The sequence below is a fragment of the Tachyglossus aculeatus genome, chromosome 23 (assembly GCF_015852505.1).
Source record: "Tachyglossus aculeatus isolate mTacAcu1 chromosome 23, mTacAcu1.pri, whole genome shotgun sequence".
NCBI lineage: Eukaryota > Metazoa > Chordata > Mammalia > Monotremata > Tachyglossidae > Tachyglossus > Tachyglossus aculeatus.
In genome coordinates, this window is record NC_052088.1 from 9952204 (window position 1) to 9966416 (window position 14213).

Sequence of the window (14213 nt, forward strand, 5' to 3'; positions counted from 1 at the left end):
TAAATGCGATTGAATGAATGAATGAATGAACAAATGCCATTATTATTATTATTCTCCATGCAGAATGAGCTCTGCCTCAGTTTCCCCCCTAATGCCTCGCCGGTTCCGATCACCCCACCAGGGGGCAGCGCAGCACACAGATCCACCCCTCGGCTTCCCGACGCCAGTGGGTTTGCAGGACAATTTTCCCACCGGGATTTATTTTTTTTAATAGTATTTGTAAGCCCTTAATATGTTCCAGGCACTGTACTAAGCACTGAGATGGCTACGTGATAATCAGGTTGGACACGGTCTCTGTTCCACCTGGAGCTCACAGTCTTAATCTCCATTTTACAGGGGAGGCATAGAGAAGTGAAGTGACTCACCCAAGGTCACGCAGCAGACAATTCTTATTATTATGGCATCTGTTAAGCGCTTACTATGTGCTAAGCACTGTCCTAAGCGCTGGGGTGGATACAAGGTGATCAGGTTGTCCCACGTAGGGCTCACAGTCTTCATCCCCATTTTACAGACGAGGGAGCTGAGGCCCAGAGGAGTTAAGTGGCTTGCCCAAAGTCACACAGCATTCGTTCATTCAATCGTATTTACTGAGCGCTAACTGTGTGCAGAGCACTGGACTAAGCGCTTGGCAAGTTGGCAACATAGAGAGCCGGTCCCTACCCAACAACGGGCTCACGGTCTAGAAGGGGGGAGATGGACGACAAAACAAAGCATGTAGACAGGTGTCAGAACCGTCAGAATAAACGGAATTATAGCTATATGCACATCATTAACAAAATAAATAGAATAGTAAATATGGACAAGTAAAATAGAGTAATAAATCTGTACAAACACAGTAGAATTTGTACAAAAACGTAAATATGGACAAGTAAAATAGAGTAATAAATCTGTACAAATATATACAAGTGCTGTGGGGAGGGGAAGGAGGTAGGGCAGATGGGAGGATGGGAAGGAGGAGAGGAAAAAGGGGGCTCAGTCTGACACGTGGCAGAGCCGGGATTAGAACCCAAGACCTCTGACGCACAAGACCGTGCTGTTTCCACTACGCCACGAGTAGTATGGTGCTCTGCGTCCAGGAAATGCTCCATAAAACCACTGAGTGATCGTCACTTACAGTGGCGGAGTCGGGATTAGAACCCAGGTCTTTCTGGCTCTCAGGCCTGAGCTCTAACCACTGGGCCAGGCTGATTCTCAGGATTAGTGACACTGCCGCAGAGGGCCTGAAGCTGGCCCTTCAGAGACTGTGTGAGGCTCTAATCAATCAATCGTATTTATTGAGCGCTTACTGTGGGCAGAGCACTGTAGTAAGCGCTTGGGAAGTCCAAGTTGGCAACATATAGAGATGGTCCCTACCCAACAGTGGGCTCACAGTCTAGTCTAGGTCGAGACAATAGGCCTCCCTTACGGTGATAATAATAATAATGATAGCATTTATTAAGCGCTTACTATGTGCAAAGCACTGTTCTAAGCACTGGGGAGGTTACAAGGTGATGAGGTTGTCCTACGGGGGGCTCACAGTCTTCATCCCCATTTTCCAGAGGAGGGAACTGAGGCCCAGAGAAGTGAAGTGACTTGCCCACAGTCACACAGCCGACAAGTGGCGGAGCCGGGATTTGAACCCATGACCTCTGACTCTAATGCCTGTGCTCTTTCCACTGAGCCACGCTGCTGCTGCTGCTGCTGATTATGATGGGATTTGTTAAGCACTTACTATGTACTGGACACTGTGCTGAGTGCTGGGGTGGCTACAAGCAAATCAAGTTGGACACAGTCCCTGTCCCACATGGGGCTCACAGCCTCAATCCACATTTTACAGGTGAGGTAACTGAGGAACGGAGAAGGTAAGTGACTTGCCCAAGGTCACACAATAGACAGGTGGCAGAGCCAGGATTAGATCTCGTGACCTGTATCATGAGTATGTGAATATATCTGTAATACCATATACATCTATAATTCTATTTATCTATTTTGATGGTATCGATGTCTGTCTATTTGTTTTGTTGTCTGTCTCCCCCTTCTAGTCTGTATGCCCATTGTTGGGTAGGGATCGTCTCTATCTGTTGCCGAATTTTACCTTCCAAGCGCTTAGTATGTTATATGTTGCCACCTTGTACTTCCCAGGCGCTTAGTACAGTGCTCTGCACACAGTAAGCGCTCAATAAATACGACTGATTGATTAGTAATAATAATAATATTGGCATTTGTTAAGCGCTTACTATGTGCCAAGCACTGTTCTAAGCGCTGGGGTAGATACAAGATGATGGGGTTGTCCCACGTGGGGCTCACAGTCTTCATCCCCATTTGACAGGTGAGGGAACTGAGGCCCAGAGAAGTGAAGCGACTTGCCCAAAGCCACACAGCAGACAAGTGGACCCACGACCTCTGACTCCCAATCAATCAATCAATCAATCAATCAATCATATTTATTGAGCGCTTACTGTGTGCAGAGCACTGTACTAAGCGCTTGGGAAGTCCAAGTTGGCAACATATAGAGACGGTCCCTACCCAACAGTGGGCTCACAGTCTAGAAGAGGGAGACAGAGAACAAAACAAAACATATTAACAAAATAAAATAAATAGAATAGATATGTACGAGTAAAATAAATAAATAAATAGAGTAATAAATATGTACAAACATATATACATATATACAGGTGCTGTGGGGAAGGGAAGGAGGTAAGATGGGGGGGATGGAGAGGGGGACGAGGGGGCGAGGAAGGAAGGGGCTCCGTCTGGGAAGGCCTCCTGGAGGAGGTGAGCTCTCTCAGGGCACCCCCTGAGTTCCGCCCGCAGCCCCGTTGCCCGTCCCCACAGGGCATCCCCTCATCGACTGGTGGTCTTTGCCCACTTTTTTTTTTTAATGGCATTCGTTAAGAACTTAATTCGTGCCAGGCACTGTACTAAGTGCCGAGGTGGATACAAATTGATAAGGTTGGGCACAGTTCCTGCCCCACATGGGGCTCACAGCCTTAGAACAGTGCCAGCGCTTAGAGCAGTGCTTTGCACATAGTAAGCGCTTAATAAATGCCATTATTATTATTATTATTATTATTAATGCGCATTTCACAGAGGAGGGAACTGAGGCTCGGGGAGGTGAAGTGACTTGGCCAAGGTCAAACAGCAGAGAAGCGATGAAGCCAGGATTAGAGCCCAAGTCTTTCTGATTCCCAGGCCTGTGATCTAGCCACTAGGCCACACTGCTTTTCACGTTTTCTGTTCCGGAGGGCGGAGAGCTACCCCTTCTTTTCCATCCGCAAGAAGAATTCTTGCCCTACAGTCCCATCAATCATCCACTCAATCCCTAAGGCTTTCACTGATTCAGAGCAGACCTGGGGGCATCCGAGGGACTCCCCTCGCCGCCAAATGCACCTGAAAAAGTGACATTTGCCTGGAGAAATCAATCAATCAATCATATTTATTGAGCACTTATTGTGTGCAGAGCACTGTACTAAACGCTTGGGAAGTACAAGTTGGCAACATACAGAGACGGTCCCTACCCAACAGTGGGCTCACAGTCTAGAATCAATCAATCAATGGTATTTATTGAGTGCTTACCGGAGAAGCAGCATGGCCTAGTGGAAAGAGCACAAGACCGGCAGTCAGAAGGACCTGAGTTCTAGTCCCGGCTCCACTACTTGTCGGCTGTGTGACCTTGGGCAAGTCACTTCACTTCTCTGGGCCTTAATTATCTCATTTGTAAAACAGGGTTTAAGACCGTGGGACAGGAAATGGGTCCAACCTGATTTTCTGGTGTCCAACCCAGCTCTTAGACAGTGCCTGGGACAAATAATAATAATAATGATGATGGCATGTATTAAGCACTTACTATGTGCAAAGCACTGTTCTAAGCACTGGGGTAGAAACAAGGTAATCAAGTTGTCCCATGTGGGGCTCACAGACTTAATCCCCATTTTCCAGATGAGGTCACTGAGGCCTGGAGAACAATAATAATAATAATAATAATAATAATAATGGCATTTATTAAGCACTTACTATGTGCAAAGCACTGTTCTAAGCGCTGGGGAGGTTACAAGGTGATCAGGTTGTCCCACGGGGGGCTCAAAGACTTAACCCCCATTTTCCAGAGGAGGTAACTGAGGCCCAGAGAAGTGAAGTGACTTGCCCAAAGTCACACAGCTGACAAGTGGCGGAGCCAGCATTTGAACCCACGACCTCCGACTCCAAAGCCCAGGCTCTTTCCACTGAGCCACGCTGTGCTTAACAAATCCAAATTGTACTTCCCAAGCGCTTAGTACAGTGCTCTGTACACTGTAAGCGCTCAATAAATATGATTGAATGAATGAATGAATGAATCAATCAATCAATCATATTTACTGAGTGCTTACTATGTGCAGAGCACTTTACTAAGCACTTGGGAAGTACAAATTGGCAACATATAGAGACAGTCCCTACCCAACATTGGGCTCACAGAATGAAAATGCCACAATTATTATTATTATTACTGCGGGCACAGCACTGTACTAGACACTTGGGAGAAGTCAAGACCCCACCCTAGCCCCCCGCAATCCTATAAGCTGCCGGCCCTCAGTCACCCTGGAACTCAAGGCTTTAAATCCCCCTTTCCCATGAGCCGGCCATGGAGCGGCTCTGTACAGCTCATTTTTGTTCCCTCGGGGAGAGCTCGGGCCGGCCCAGAGGATGCAGGACAGGAAGACTTTCCCGGCTGGCGGAGGAGTTCCGGCCATCTGTTATTGTCGGCCGGAGTTTGGAGGGGTTCCACGGCCACGTCTGGGAATCCCATCAGCTGGGAAGGGTAGCGTACCAGTTCCCGAGTCAGTCTCCCACGACATTTTCTTAGAAACCCCGTTGGCCATGTCCGTTTCTCACGGACACCGGTTGGGGAGAATACGTGACCGCCCGCTGGGCTGGCCCGTTTCAGTTTTCTCTCGGTGAGTTGAGGCGTTTATTAAGCCCTTGCTTGGCACTGAGCATCGTTGCTACGCTTTGGGGTGGACGCGAGATAAGCGGATCAGACACGGCCCCTGACCCGTATGTGACTCACAGTCTGAGCGGGAGAAAGGGCAGGTATTTTATCCCCATTTTACGGATGAGGAAACTGAAGTGCTAAGAGTCTGCTTCGGGAGAAGCAGCGTGGCTCAGTGGAAAGTGCCCGGGCTTGGGAGTCAGAGGCCGTGGGTTCTAATCCCAATCAATCAATCAATCAATCGTATTTATTGAGCGCTTACTGTGTGCAGAGCACTGTACTAAGCGCTTGGGAAGTACAATTTGGCAACATATAGAGACAGTCCCTACCCAGTAAGCGCTCAATAAATACGATTGAATGAAAATGAATGGAGATGATCCCTGCCCTCAAGGAGTTTGCAGTCTAGTGGGAGAAATGGACACCCAAATTCTAGCTAGGGAAAAACTGCAGAGTTTAAAGACATGTACATCAGTGCACTATTTTGAGTGGGTGGCAGGTACCTAAGTGCTTAGGTGACATGGAAGTGTTGATGTGGCAGTAGAGGAAAAAATAGGGTGGGGAGATAAGATATTAACCAGAAAAGGCCTTCTGGAGATGTGATTTTGGAAGGGCTTTGAAGAAAATAATAGTAATAATGATATTTGTTAAGCGCTTACTATGTGCCAAGCACTGTTCTAAGCACTGGGGTAGATACAAGGTAATCGGGTTGTCCCAGGTGGGGCTCACAGTCTTCATCCCCACTTCACAGATGAGGTAACAGAGGCACAGAGAAGTTAAGTGGCTGGCCCAAAGTCACACAACTGATAAGTGGCAGAGCCGGGATTAGAACAATAGTAATAATGATGGCGTTTGTTAAGTGCTTACTGTGTGCCAAGCACTGTTCTAAATGCTGGGGTAGATACAAGGTAATCGGATTGTCCCACGTGGGGCTCACAGTCTTCACCCCCACTTCACAGATGAGGTAACCGAGGCACAGAGGAGTTAAGTGGCTGGCCCAAAGTCACACAGCTGATTAAGTGGCAGAGCCGGGATTAGAACCCATGACCTCGGGCTCCCAAGCCCGTGTTCTTAGCGGCGGTCTGCCAGATGTGAATGGACAGTTCTGGGCAGAGAGAAGGCTGTGAGCAAGAGGTCAGCGTTGAGTGAGATGAGAACAAGGCGTAGTAGACTTTGTTATCTTATTATTATATTATTGAAATATAATACTATAACAATAATGGTAGCATTTGTTAAATGCATACTATGTGCAAAGCACTGAGCTAACTGCTGGGGTACATTCATTCATTCATTCAATCGTATTTATTGAGCGCTTACTGTGTGCAGAGCACTGTACTAAGCACTTGGGAAGTACAAGTCGGCAACATATGGAGACGGTCCCTACCCAACAGTGCACTTACAGATACAAATTAATAGGTTGGAAACAGTCCTGTTGAGAGGAGGGAATAGGGCAAGCTGGGTTGTAGCGAGAGAGGAGCAAAGATAGGCAGCAGGGAGAGAGAGACGATGGAGTTTTTGGATTCCGTGGAGAAGAATGGGCCACCACTAGAGGTTGTGGAGTCGTGTGGAAAATGATGATTTAGAAAAAGAATCCAGGAAGCGGCGTGAAGTGCAGATGGGAGAGGGAAGAGCCTTGAGGCAGGGAGGTCTTTGGTTGTCAACTTGGGCTAAGACAAATGCTTGGGCCAGCAGAGGAGCTGTTGGGATAGTAATAATAATAATAATGATGACATTTATTAAGCGCTTACTATGTGCAAAGCACCGTTCTAAGCGCTGGGGAGGTTACAAGGTGATCAGGTTGTCCCACAGGGGGCTCACAGTCTTCATCCCCATTTTACAGAGGAGGTCACTGAGGCACTGAGAAGTGAAGTGACTTGCCCAAAGTCACCCAGCTGACAAGTGGCAGAGCCGGGAGGTGAACCCATGACCTCTGACTCCAAAGCCCGGGCTCTTTCCACTGAGCCACGCTGCTTCTCTAAGATGCGAAGGGATGGAGAGGAAGGGCTGGATTCTGGGGGTGTTGCGAAGGAAGGACCGACAGGATTTGGGGTCGAGAGAGCTGGATCAAGGGTAATGCCGGATGAGAGATGGGGAGGATTTCCCCTTTGTTAATCCTCTGTGGAAGTCGGAACTGATCCGGACTTTCTGCTAACCTCTCCTTGCATCCTTGAAGTTAGCGTCACCCATTTCTTACCCAGCCTAAACTATCCTCATCCTCTTCACTTTTCTTTTACTCTTATTACTGTTCTGCAGACTCTTCTGATTACCCCACAAGTTTTTTTTAAAAATAGACACCGGGCAAGGTATACAAGTACGTATACGTACACACGCACACCCCCTCCCCACTCTGCACCATTGGTTTTTGAGTTTTCCTTTTCCTCTTCATTTTCTTGCTTTCTCTATTTGCGTCTTCGCTGCAGCAGCGTGTCCCCCCATGAGCCTCCTCTCTCCTCTTGGCATTCCCAGTTGTCAGGGTTTGACTCAGCAAGAGCAGTGTGGGACTTGATTGGGAGTGACTCAGAGAGCAGGGCCTCTGAAGGAAACTCATAATCTTTCCAGGGGACAGGGTTCACCTCGCCCCCTTCTCTGCGGTCCGTTTTAGCGGAAGCTATTTCGGTCAACAGTCACCATCACCGAAGTCTCTAGGCAGGCCGGCTAAAAAAAGACAGACACCCACGCCCGCCCCGCACAGAGGAGGGGCGCACAGGAGGGAGGATTTGTGCGTCTGGGTTTTGGGAAGGGGGGCTCCGTTGGAGATACTAAAAGTTACAGCTGTCAGGGGGCCGGGATGAAAGATTTAGTCGGGAGGAGGGGACGGGGAGTTTGGGTTAGCGGGTGGCTTCGGTTTCCCAGAAACAGACATGGCGCCTTGTACCCGAATGCTGCTCTTGAAAGTGGTTTCTGATTATACTCATTCATTCATTCATTTGATCGTATTTAGTGAGCGCTTACTGTGTGCAAAGCACTGTACTAAGTGCTTGGGAGACTATAATGTAGCAATGTAAGCTCCGAGGCCGTGTCTAGCAGGCATTTTCAAGGTAATGGCTGCATCTAGAGGGACACTTAGCAGCCTAAAAACACACTTGATCTCTTGACCATTGGGTTCCCTCTGAGCAGTAGACTCACATTCAGTGACCAGCCGTGGGCCAGAGCCGTTTGACGTATTTTTTCCTCCTCTGGCAGCCCCTTCCAGGAGCAGACAGACTTGCAACCATGCACTTTCTGAAATGGGGGAGCCTGCACCCGGGAAAGCAGGGCTGTCTAAAGGATAGCATCCGGCCCTGTGTGTGAGCCAAAGCTAGGAGTGTGATTCGATTCTCTCCTGCTTGCCTCTCTCACTCTGGCCCTTTTTACGTTCTCTGCTCCCTCAGGAAGATGAGCAGACTGGTAGAGAAGCAGTGTGGCTCAGTGGCAAGAACCCGGGCTCGGGAAGTCAGAAGTCGTGGGGTCTAATCCCAGCTCCGCCGTTTGTCAGCTGTGTGACTTTGGGCAAGTCTCTGTGCCTCAGTTACCTCCCCTGTGAAATGGAGGTTAAGACTGTGAGCTCCACCTGGGACAACCTTGTGTCTACCCTAGCGCTTAGAAAAGTGCTTGGCACATAGTAAGCGCTTAACAAATGCCATCGTTATTATTAAATAGCATAGGTTCAAGAAGAGTTTGGAGACGTTCTTAGACAGAAGGTCTTTGGATGGGTCACTGGAGGGAGAATCAGAGTTGGGGAGGGGAGAGTCGGGGGTGTAGGATCGTCCATAGTGGGTCACTGGTGGGAGAGTCAGATACGAAGAGGGGTGAATCAGGGGTGTTGAATGGGCCATCCTGGATCACCTGAGGGCAGGTGAAGAGTATTAGATAATAATAATGGCATTTGTTAAGCACTTACTATGTGCGAAGCACTGTTCTAAGCACTGGGGGGGATATAAGGCGATCAGGTTGTCCCACGTGGGGCTCACAGTCTTAATCCCCATTTTCCAGATGAGGGAACTGGGGCCCAGAGAAGTGAAGTGACTTGCCCAAAGTCACCTAGCTGACAAGTGGTGGGGCCGGGATTAGAACCCATGACCTCTGGCTCCCAAGCCCAGGCTCTTTCCACTGAGCCACACTGCTTCTCTAGTCCCAGCTCCGCCACTTATCCGCTGTGTGACTTTGAGCAAGTCACTTCATTTCTCTGGGCCTCAGTTCCCTCATCTGCAAAATGGGGATTAAGACTGTGAGCCCCACGTGGGACAACCTGATTACACTGTATCCCCCCCAGCACTTAGAACCGTGCTCGGCACATAGTAAGAGCTTAACAAATGCCATCATCATTATTACTATTATTAAACCCTTCTCTTAAAGGAATAGAGGTTGAGATTCCTCCAGTAGCCCCAGGAATCCAGTGGGAAGAGGTGGTTTGTTGGATGGACCTCATGGAAGCAACAGCCTATGCCAGAGCTGAGTGGCTTGGGAGAAATTTAAATAATAATAATGGCATTTATTAAGCACTTACTATGTGCAAAGCACTGTTCTAAGTGCTGGGGAGGTTACAAGGTGATCAGATTGTCCCACAGGAAGCTCGCAGTCTTCATCCCCAATTTACAGATGAGGTAACTGAGGCCCAGAGAAGTTAAGTGACTTGCCCAAAGTCACACAGCTGACAACTGGCGGAGCCGGGAATACAGACAGAACAGCGAGTCCAGGGTTCAGACAGACAGGCAGAACTCAATCAATCAACGGCACTTGTGGAGCACCTATGTGAGGGGAACGCTGACCTAAGCACTTGGGAGAGTGTGATAGAGGAAACATGATCCCCGCCTGTAAGGAGCCTACAATTTTACAGGAAGGAGGGGCGGCCCCAAATAGTTTGCAAATAGAGGAGAAAGGGAATGCCAGGGAGGGCAGGTGAGCAGGAAAGGCAGGGGGAAGCGAGAAGAGGAAGAGGAGGAAAGTCATAAGCACCTGGAATAAGGCCGAGAGGACACTCTTCTGCCCTCTGCCCCCGTTTTTAGCCCTGTGCGTGAAGCGAGGGGACGGCGGGGAGTGATTGCAGCTGCCAGTGTTAGAATGTAATTCTTAGACTGCTATTTTAAGGCGAGCCTTACTTTTGAGGGCTAAAAACAGCCCTAGCATCTGTGGTTTTGCAATTCTGCAGGTTCAGAGCTTGCTTCACCCCAATGAGCTTGGACAATCAGCTTTGTTCTGGCTCCTGTGCTTGTGGGTACTTTTGGGTCTGTCTCCCCAGCTAGAGTGTAAGCTCAAGGAGGGCAACGAATGTACCCTGTGAATCAGCTGGACTGTCCCAAGTGCTTACTACAGAGTGTCACATTCAGTAGGTACGTATCATTGCTGCTACTGCTACTACTACTTACCACCGCTACTTTTCCCTAGGTCACTGCGCAAACCTGAGTCTCTCAAAATGGAGGAGACTCACACTCGCTGAAAGTTTGTCTTAGGCTAACCTGGTTGTATTTTTCTCTCCCAAGCATTTAGTACAGTGCTCTGCACATAGTAAGCGCTCAATAAATACCACAGTGATTGATTAAAGGAGGGCTGGCTTTAGCTGCCAGCTCAAAGCAGGAAAACATCCACCACCCCTTCCTGCCCAGTATGACAACACTTTATGCCATAATGATGTCAGTCAGTCGGACAGTCAATGGGTCAGTCAATGGCATTTACTGAACACTTACAGTGGGCAGAGTACTGTACTAAGCACTTAGGAGAGTACAGTATGATAGTCACATTTCCTGCCCACATTGCAGTCATGCAGAAGTCTGTTGAAACCCCCAAATTTTTAATGTTTTTCCAGGGGCGGGGAGGTAGGCGGAAACCCTGACCGCTGAACTTGCTCCAGAGCCATCGTATTTCTCTCTTAGTTTCCTGGGAACACGGGCATCTCTTCTAGTGGTGGTGGGGCTTTCAAGCTTGGAACATCTACTATCACCCATGATAGTCCCTTCTGACAGTGTGTCCTGAAGCGGGCACTTCCCATGAGTTTTCTCTGTCACTGGCCATACAGCTGAGCCCTGACTAGGTCTGAAAAGAGGCCTTCCTCTCCTCCAAGAGCCCTTCTCTCTTCCAAGATGCCTTCCTCTTCTCCAAGAGGTCTTCCTCTCCTCCAAGACGCCGCCTTTTCTTCTCCAAGAGGCCTTCTCTCCTCCAAGAGCTATTTCCTCTCCATTTCCTTCTCTCTTCCAAGCGGTCATTCGCTCCTCCAAAGGGCCTTCTTTCCTCCAAGAGTCCTTTTCTCCTCCAATAGACTTTCTCCCTCCAAGAGGCTTTCTCTCCTCCAAGAGGATTCCTCTCCATCAACAGGCCTTCCCTGATGAAGCCCTCCTTTCCTCTTCTCCCCCACCTTTCTGTGTCACCCTGACTTGCTCCCTTCATTCACCCCTGCAGCCCCACAGCACTTATGTCCATATCTATAATTTATTTATTTATATTAATGTCTGTCTCCCCATCTAGACCGTAAGCTCGCTGTGAGCAGGGAATGTGTCTGTTATATTGTACTCTCCCAAGCCTTAATATAGTGCTCTGTACACAGTAAGAGCTCAAAATGTACGACTGACTGACTGACTCACTGGCTGATTGACTGAAAAAATGGTGACGCATCACTCAGGGACATGAAGTGAGTCAAAGTGGGGGAAGAGGAATCCAGGGAGGTGTTATCGTCCACCGGTTCGGAGCCACCTGGAGTGGGGGATCCAACGACCAGAGAACAGCAAATTCCCATTCTGCTTTTTCACATCAGGCACTGGCAGGCCGGCAGGAAGATCGGAGGCTCCAGTCCAGGGAGAACGGATCATTAGGTTCAAAATCTGGATGGAAAAGTCTTTTGTTTTGTTTTTCACCGTAGCTCAACTGGCAAAATAGGGACATTTACGACTTTGGAAAGAAGTAGCAGGGATCCCGTGGAGGGGGAGAGAGGCAGTCAGAGAAACAGCAGTGGGAGCAGAAGCTTTGAGATTCATTATTGCCTTTTCTTTCCCTCTTTGATCCCAGATTCTCGTTAGGAGAAAAAAAAGAATCCATCTGTTCTGCTGGTGACCTTTATTCTGAGAGGAAAGAGCATTTCAATCTTCCAAATTTTCATTTCCGCTCTTCCCCTTCCAGCTCCTTGGCATTCTCTGGCTTCAGGTGAAGGCAATCGGGAGAGACAGACATGGAGACTTCTGGCGGCCCTCACCCATCACAGAATCAATCAATCAATCAATCGTATTTATTGAGCGCTTACTGTGTGCAGAGCACTGAACTAAGCGCTTGGGAAGTACAAGTTGGCAACATATAGAGCCAGTCCCTACCCAACAGTGGGCTCACAATCTAAAAGACAGAAGCCCTTCACTGCCCAGGAAGTAGCCAAACAAAGCATGTCACACTCTGGGTAGCACGCCATGTATACAGCGTCATGTAGTGACATCGTATGGAAGCTCAGGTGGAATTCCACAAAACATGGAGTTTTCCCCCAGTGGGAGAGGGGAGGGGAGGATCTCTGACCCCCACCCTTGATTCAGAGCCCCTCTAGGTTCCCTCGAAAGGAGGCACGAGTCTGAGCCGCAGGATTTGGATGCTAGTGCCGAGGGGGGGCTGAAAATCCAAGCCCTGGATGCCCTTACATTACCCTCATCCACACTGGATGGAGGGAGAGACCAGCCAAAGGCCAGATCATCCAGACTCAAACTGGACAAATGACCACCTTAGGTGTCCACGGGGCCCTGGCTAGAGTTCTTATCCCTTCCCCATGGGTCCGATCTTCATGATGCCAGGCCAGTACAGGGGTGAGGGGCGGGCTTCCTGGAAGAGGAGGAGAGGGTGGGACTGGGACTTGTACATATTTACTATTCTATTTATTTTGTTAAGGATGTGCATACAGAAGCAACATGGCTAATTGGAAAGAGCCCGGGCTTTGGAGGTCACGGGTTCAAATCCCGGCTCCACCAATTGTCAGCTGTGGGACTTTGGGCAAGTCACTTCACTTCTCTGGGCCTCAGTTACCTCATCTGTAAAATGGGGATTAAGACTGTGAGCCCCATGTGGGACAACCTGATCACCTTGTAACCTCCCCAGTGCTTAGAACAGTGCTTTGCACATAGTAAATGCTTAATAAATGCCATTATTATTATTATTATTTAGCTTTAATTCTGTTTGTTCTGACGACTTGATGCCTGTCCACATGTTTTGTTTTGTTGTCTGTCTCCCCCTTCTAACCTGTGAACCCGTTGTTGGGTAGAGACCATCTCTATATGTTGCCAGCTTGTACTTCCCAAGCGCTCAGTACAGTACTCTGCACACAGTAAGCGCTCAATAAATACAATTGAATGAATGGTGCTGATGATGTCGCCAGGGGCTGTGGGTAGGGTAGAGCTCACCAACTCCCTCCACCACAAGGAACAGAGAAGCAGTGTGGCCTAGTGGATACAGCACGGTCCTAGGAGTCGGAAGGACCTGGGTTCTAGTCCTGCTCTGCCAGTTGTCTCCTGTGTGACCATAGGCAAGTCACTTCTCTGTGCCTCAGTTACCTCATCTGAAAAATGAGGATGAGGATTGTGAGCCCCATGTGGGACAGGGACTGTGTCCAACCGGATTAACTAGTATCGACCACAGGGCTTAGAAGAGTGCCTGGCACATAGTAAGCACTTAACAAATACCATTAAAAAAAAATGGATTGGCTGAGCTACCCTACGGGACCCCCGAAGGAGCCCCAAACACCGGCAGCTGAGGGGAGACTCTTGGCGACTCAGAGACCCTCCAGAGGCCTCCTTTTTGGTCCCAGTTGACCAGAGGTGGGAAGCCAGCCCTCCTTGTGTGTCAGAGACTGGGCAGCCTTTTCCCTGAAATAAAATGGAGTCTTCCTTCAGGAAGCTGCTGCCGCAAAGGGAGGTGTAAAACCACCCTCTCATGGTAATACCCGAAGGCGGGCCTGAGCCACATCTGGTCCGTGTCAGACCTTGGTCCTCCCAAAACCCACTTCCTTGGACAAGCGTAGTCAAGCTGCCCTTCCCAACGAACCGGACCCTCTCTCTTGAAGCAGCTATCGTTCTTTGTGCGCATCTCGCCAACTTCCACCCTCCTGATTTCCTCCCTCCCTGGCCTTCCCCCTCCGCCCGCCAGGCCCTCCCACCCTGGCTCCTTCCACAGGCCTCAGACGGAAAGCTCCTCCAGGGAAGAAGCGGGAGTTTTGTCTCTGGGATACACTCCTCAGCCAGTGCTGACTCCCGGCAGAAATCTGCAACAGGGAGCAAGGGAATGGGTCCTCCAGCTCTTTGGTATCGTTCTCTCCCGAGTGCTTAGTACAGTTCTG

The 14213-nt window shown here is 49.1% G+C and overlaps 1 long non-coding RNA gene across 1 annotated transcript in view; it reads right to left on the reverse strand.

Moving 5' to 3' along the window:
- LOC119944807 overlaps positions 1–14213 on the reverse strand; it is a 62991-nt gene that overhangs the window by 31567 nt on the left and 17211 nt on the right. The gene's annotated exons all lie outside the window — the stretch shown is intronic.